Below are 7,062 nucleotides of genomic sequence, written 5' to 3'. Positions count from 1 at the left end.
CATCCCTACCTTGGGGGTCTTTGAGAGAAGGCTGAATAGGTATCTGGTTGGGGTCATCTGACCCCAGTGCTCTTTCCTGCATAGGCAGGGGGTTGGACTCGATGATCTGTTGAGGTCCCTTCTGACCCTAACATCTATGAATCTATGAGCTTGAATACACAGGATGCTGTGAGCACTTTAATTATAGCAGCTCTTGGAGCCACTGTAAAACACCCCCCTCCTCCCATTCCCAGAGCATATGTAAAGATGCCCTGAGAGATCACCAGCTGTTGAAAAAATGTTGGTGTTTTAATAGTGACCAGGACCTGTGACTTCACAGAGAGAAGCCAATTTTAGTCGTTGTCAAAACGTAAAACTTTCTGACAAACACAGAAATCTTAAATTAGAATTGGGCACACTGTCTTTTTCATCAAACTCAGCTCTGTAACCAGCTACCTGTTAGAGTGCCTCCACTTATCTTGTCTTTAGTCATGAGAACTGAACAATGTTCCCCACATATTTATTTCTTGAGTTTGATGGGATGTGATCTTGTAACCTGTTGTTATCTATGAAGTACCAGAGAGTTACTGCGAAAATTGGGAATCTACTGCTTTGTGACTCTTTCATATATGGAATAGAGAGTAGTTGTAGGTCTCTGCGTATCACTTAGATAGAGAATGGGTTTGTTCCAGCTCAAGACAGGAACAGTGTACTATAAGAATCTGAATTATAAAATAGTTCTCTGTAAAAAAAGAGAGGGGAAAACCTTCTCCTCCACAGGACATCAAAGTGAGGGACTGGGGTCACAGGGTTTCTTGGCTGCCCTTTTAATCTACTGAAAAAAGGAAGTTTCACTGTGGAATGTCAGTGAGGAATAAGGTTGTTTCATCTCCCTAGGATCAGGGCCAGTTGGCAAATAATCATAAGCTATATTTACAATAGTCATTTTAATATTAATAAAGGTAGCATGCAAGTGCACTTTCTAGCTCAGCACTGCCAATTAAAGACTGATACTCCTACACATTCTTCTTTCACTCTGCTTTTTTGCAGTGCTTTCACCTATGCCATCTGTGATGTTTGTATTTCTTGGTGACCTTTTCAACAGTTTGTTGTTCTCATTCTTCTGTCCATATGAGAGAGATGGAATTCTCCAAGGGAAGCTACTTGAACATATGGCAAGGTACAATATTACAGTGTATAAACTGGCATTCGTTACTGCCTCTGCCTAGTGTTACAAGATTGACATAATTTGACTTTTTTTTTTCCAAGTTTCTGTGTTTGGAAAGATTTTATTATTATTTCTTAAGTATTATCTTGTGGGAGTATCCTCAGCTAGCATAAATCAGCACTACTGGCATTAATCGGAGTAGGCTCATTTACACTGGCTAAGGACCTAGCCTATTGCTTAAGTAGGGTGGGCTTTTCTGTATGAAAGGCACATAAAAAAGGCATCCCCTTCCCTGGGTTGTTTAGCAAGGTGGCAATCACTGTGAATTCCAGGGGAGATTGTTACTTGGATTCCTTTGTTCCCATTTTCTGTTTGGAAAGCATCGAGGTTGAGAAGTCATTTGGATGAGCACTTCCGGACATCAAAGAAAAAGTTTCTTTAAGAAAGTCTTGAATGAGGAAATTCTGAGGTCTGATGCTTGGAATTTGGTGATTTGCCCCGTACCTAGGGCATGATGGGAAAAGGCACATACCTGGGAGTATGAGAACACCACTTGTGGTGAGGTGCATATCAGTGAAAGAACAAAGAACAGGAATACAAGATGTACTCTTTTAAGTAGCAAAACTTAAGACCTAAGGGGTGTCTACCTGTGTGCTTTAATGCCCAGTAGCCTATTTTACTGCACATTAAAGTGTTGCGTAAAAAACCCATGCAATATGCTAGTGCACAGTAAAATAGGCTCATTAAGCATCGCTGAAAAAGTATGCACTTTCGCTAGTGTGCATTTGGACAGCCTAACATGCATTTATTTAATATCTCACACTGGAGGTACTAAATTTAATGTACATGAGGAAAAAAGTATGAATACACATGTAGGTAGACATGCTCAAGACATCACAGAGTTGTGTAGAACCTGCAGGTGAAAACGAGACATTCTCCTTGATAAGATGTGATAAGGGGACATAATAAAGGGACTGAAGAATGAAAGTGGTATTGGGTGAACTGATGGCACCATTTTAGTATCTGTTTTTTTGGCTGGATTAAGGGGATAGAATGTAATACAACATGGGTGATGACACACGGCTTCATCTTAACAGCTTTATTCCCAGTTATAGAGGCCACTATTAGAGGGAGGAGAATATTCATTCTCTGCGTTCACTGGATCCTCAAACTCCTTACTAAGGATGCTAATAAGGATGACAGTAGCTGGGAAATGAGAAGAGAATCTGTGACCTCTAGTCAGACTGAGATCGCTATTTCTCCTAAGATACAGCACACCTGGCTTGCAACAATATTGATTATCACAGAACTAGAAAGTGTTGCAGCTGAAATTGTGAAATTGAAAAAGCTCTGTTTCCCGTTGCCATTTCTTTGAGTAATCCATTTCCCCCAGTGCAAATCCTTATTTTCTTTTTTCCAGTGTGTGGTAGTTTAGGAAAGCTGACTTTAAGGATTAATCTTCACAAAGAAGTTGTTTTTCCTTGCTGCATTCAAAGCTGGTACATTTTTAATTGAGCACCATGAATAGCATATCTAATGAAGTAGCTAACTCTTAGATCAATGCAGCAGATGACCTGACCGGTTTATTATTCTTTCAAACATAAGACCCATATCAAATTTGATGAAGAAGAACAATAATGTAAGGGCAAGATCCTCAGCAGGTTTCAAATGGTTCATTATTGTAGACTTAAAAGGAGCTATACTAATGTACCTCATTTGAGGATCTAGCCTTTTAGTTCAGTAATTACAAATTCCAAATATTTACAGAAATCATGGGGAGCATGCACTGTCATCAAATATGTGCAGAAATAATTCTCCGATTTTTATTGTTTATTTATCCATGGCGTTGTCTCAGGGCACCGACTACAATCTGTGAAAACAAGATTGTTTCCCTCTGGAACTTCCTTGCATAAATATTTCAGTGACTAGATACATAAATTTACAAAAGTTTGGAGGTAAACAGAAGAGAAACAAATGTAAGACAGACCAATTTGTAAGCCAATAAATATTACATTGCCTTTACAAAACCAAGTTCCATAAAGGACGCAAAATTATCAAAGTGACTAGAAGAGTGTATTGGATATGGGGAGAAAGGAATGTGAAAGTCCTAAACCAGCTCGTAATTTAATTATTGATTTTTATTTTTTTTTGACAATGCCTGTCTTTTAGTAGCAAGCTGTCTGACATTTACTACTTGATATTTTATTATTTCTTTATTTTCTGCTTTATCCCTTTATCTCTGTCTCAGTGACAATTCACCTATGATGGAGACTGTGCTGACCCCTGCGAGTCCCATGTGGTGCATTTTTTTTTCTCCCTCATATGACGGGTCACTTGTGCTCTTTCCAAAATCACATTTCTAGAGCACTGCTTTGGAACTGTTCAATTCTCTTGAATAAAGTTTATTATTAAATACTAGACTGCCATGAAAATAATTCAATATGCATGACCTTAGTGTATTTGTGGTTAAATAGTAAGGGCTGGGGGTTAATCAAAAGAGCTGCAGCGAGCTGTTCACAAAACACTGCAAAAATCTTGGGCTCACTGATCTTTTCCCATTTGGCTTAAGATCAAGAAATAAACTAATAGGAAGGCAATATTTTGTTCTCACTCCTTCTCTAGCCATATCTGGACAGCTTCCATTGTTTCAGCCAAAGGTCAGGCAGGAGGGAGGGTCATGGGATCTGTAAAATGCACTTGATATAATAAAATGTAGTTGAATTTTTTCTCCTTGGTAACTTTTCCTTGGTCCCTTAGCTGAAACCTCCTTAGGCTTGTATGTATTGCTAGACAAGGAAGGAGAAGAGACCTAAATCAGCTTCCAATTCAGCGCAGCCACTTCTCAAGTGCTGTTGAGTGTCACAGCAAGACTGGGAAGGGAAGTGGCACTAAACTGCTCCTGAAAAGTCTCTGGGCTTATTAAGTATTACTTTAAAAAGTTGATTGGGAAGCTAATTTAGGGCTCCCCTGTCCAGCCTTTTAAGTATGATGAAAACCTTCAAGGAACCTTGCTGGCTGTAAGAGAGTCAGAGTGGCACTAAGAGCAGACGTGGAGAGGGAAGAGGGAAATAGAAAGTTATAAGCAAATATCCGTGCACTTCCCTTAAATGTAAATGAAGAATAGGAGAACACGGGGGCTGAATCAATCGCCCTCCTTAACCTTAATGTTTTTCTACCCTTTAAGCCTTATGGGCCTGATTCTCATGATCAAAGTCCCTTTACGTTCTGCTGGCAGTAAAAATGATGATCGCTCACGGTTGTTCTTTCTAAGCAATATAAAAGCTATGCATAAGAATCAGGTCCACTGGATATAAAGGATTCAGTTGGTGACAATAGGGTCTCATCAGTGTCCCACTGACCATTGATGCATGATTCTGATATCACCAAAAAGGTGACCTTTCAGAAGATAGCTTTGCAAGTCATGGTCTGTACTCCAATTTTCCCTAAAACAGTGTCTTCAAGCCTAAATGGTTTCCCAGAGCAAATTCCTTCCCTTTTAATGGAAAAGTAGTCTTTGTAAAATTTTTTTTTTTTTTGAGGAACTGTGTGGTAGACAAAACTCCTAATGAAGAGCTTCTCCCTTTGTTTAGACACTTGCTCTCTCGTATTTTACTGCACAGAGATGTCAGGCAGGACTCTTCAATTAAGGAAAAAGCTTTCCATTTTAACAACTGTTTTGTAGACCTTCTTGCTAATGCATTTTGTCTGCCTTTGTCTTCTAGTCTCCCATTTCTATTGTCTTCCTTTAAAATGACAACAGCCAGGGCTTTTTCATTAGAAAAAGAGCGAGAAGAAGAGCGCAGAGATCAGGCTCAGTTTAAGGGAAAGAATACGGCCTTGACTATTTAATTTTCAGCTTGCTAACGGTACTTGTTACACAAAAAGGTATTGTCCTTTAGCCATGAAAGATTTACTCATTGCAAAAATGTAGAGCAACTCCTCTGAAAACTGTCTCATTAACACTGATTGAAGTCAGTTTGAGTTTTTAATATTGGGTTAGGCTATAACCAGAGTTATATGCCGTTTGTCCTAAAATTCCAACTACCATGCCTTTTTAAAGTCCATACTTTCCCTCTCTGCCCCTCAAAACTCTTTCTGTTTATACAACTTTCCCTCTTTCCTGGTATTTCCTATATTCACACTGACTCCCCTTGGAGGCATCATTTAAAAAGCTTGCTACTGACCGAAAGTTAATTGTCAGTGATCTATAGTGTGATGTATATCTTTAAATTTAACCTCATGCTCTTTGCTCCTTTTTAACATTAGACACCACAAACCTAATGTGGGATTAAGTATGGATTTTTTTTCCCTCCATTCTGAAGTAAGGCGGATACTGTTAAACCCAAAAGCTGAACCATGTTAAATCAGGATTTGACATGAATAGTAAACATGTCGTGCAATCCCCAAGGGAAGCGACGAGAACAGAATTGCAGGTGACCCTTCCAAATAGCAGTCTCTGAGCTTTCCACAAATAAGGGGCTTTTTCATAATGAGACCACTGGGTAGTACACCCACTAGAGAAAGATCAGTGATTTAACTTGCTCTTTCGTGGTACAAAATTGTGCATCATCTTCTCAGTCAAAAGTCACATCTGTGGTGCTGTTGTTGTAGATAGGAAGTGAATTTGATTTGGTTTAATTCTCCAGCTAGAGATCCCTCTAAATTCATAGTACTACCGAACCAGCCAGAAATGAGAAAGAAAAGCCACTTTTATTATTAACGATAGACTGAAATGGATAAAAGCGGCATTATTCCTTCAATACTTCTAGTTAAACAGCTCAGCAAACTCTTTCGGATATGCAAAACAATCCCTTAACACTGAAAGAGTGACTTCCAGCTGAGACCAGCTTAGCATACACTTAACACCTGCTGACTTACCCGGAGGGAGGCTCCCTTTTGGCTCTTCAGGCACAGCGGCTGCCAGGACACCACCAGAATCCCTTTCTGAGTGTCAGCTGCTGCTGTGCGCAGAACAAACACGCAGCATGACCTCCCACCAAATGAGAACTCCACTAATTGGTCGCTATCCTCTGGTTTCTGACCACCACTTGGCAGACTCCGTGACAGCATCCCAAAAGGAATAATGACTGTGCAAGAATGAAGGAAACCAGTGAGAGCTCACACCAATGATTATTCCCGCATTATGTTCCAATTTTGCACATCGTACTAATGTCTCCTGGTACTTTTTAACCACTCGTCTTACTCCCGCTTCTGGCTCAAATACAGGATCCGCTGCTGAGCTGGGATTATTAATGCTTCGTATTACTTTCTGCTGATCCTGACTTGGAATCTAGGCAAACTCCTAGGGATGATTATATTGTCTTCTCTGCGTGGCAGATGGTGGCAGCCCCTGTGGCTGCTTCCACTGGGAATGGCATATCGGTTCTCCCTGCAGTGTGGCATGTTAATCACAGAGGATAATTGCATTGGTGGGACCTAGAATGGGGAGATAGGAAAAGGATTAGGAATGGGAGGATGTGCATGAGAAGGGGCAGGGGGGTGAAGGTAGATCCAAAGCTAAAAGGAAAAAGCTTCCCTTCCCGTTTCCTGTCTTCCTTGCTGACATGGTGTGAGAATTAGACCTGTGGGAGAAGGGAGAGAAAGTCAATGTGGACAGTTTTTACCAAGAGAGGAGGCAAGGGGCCAAATTTCACAGCTGTTATAAGTAGGGATACATGCTCATCACTGAAAGCTTGCAGGAATTTTCACCCAAAACCCAAGGAAAAGACCGAAGCAGTAGGAATAGAATCATATCGAGGTCAGGAAAGAGATGGGCTAGAAACTCAAAGGGCAAGAAAGGATCATAAAGAAGCAGGGGAAATTCTGAGTGGGAAGGCAGGCTTTGCAGTCCAGGTTTCACCCAAAGTTGGTGGAAGTTGTGACCCCATCAAAGTCCCTCTCTCCGGCATGGTCAG

General features: G+C 40.5%; 1 long non-coding RNA gene across 1 annotated transcript in view; it reads left to right on the top strand.

Annotated features, from left to right (window-relative positions):
• LOC109289491 overlaps positions 1 to 7,062 on the top strand; it is a 125,903-nt gene that overhangs the window by 97,569 nt on the left and 21,272 nt on the right. Inside the window, exon 2 of the long non-coding RNA XR_002095387.1 lies at positions 1,030 to 1,159. This is a non-coding gene — a long non-coding RNA (uncharacterized LOC109289491). The remainder of the gene's footprint in view (positions 1 to 1,029; positions 1,160 to 7,062) is intronic.

This window comes from Gavialis gangeticus, unplaced genomic scaffold (assembly GCF_001723915.1).
Source record: "Gavialis gangeticus isolate Ggan-Ray unplaced genomic scaffold, GavGan_comp1, whole genome shotgun sequence".
NCBI classification, from domain to species: Eukaryota; Metazoa; Chordata; order Crocodylia; family Gavialidae; genus Gavialis; species Gavialis gangeticus.
Note: the sequence above shows the minus strand (reverse complement) of the source record. Positions and strands in the feature narration are given on the sequence as shown.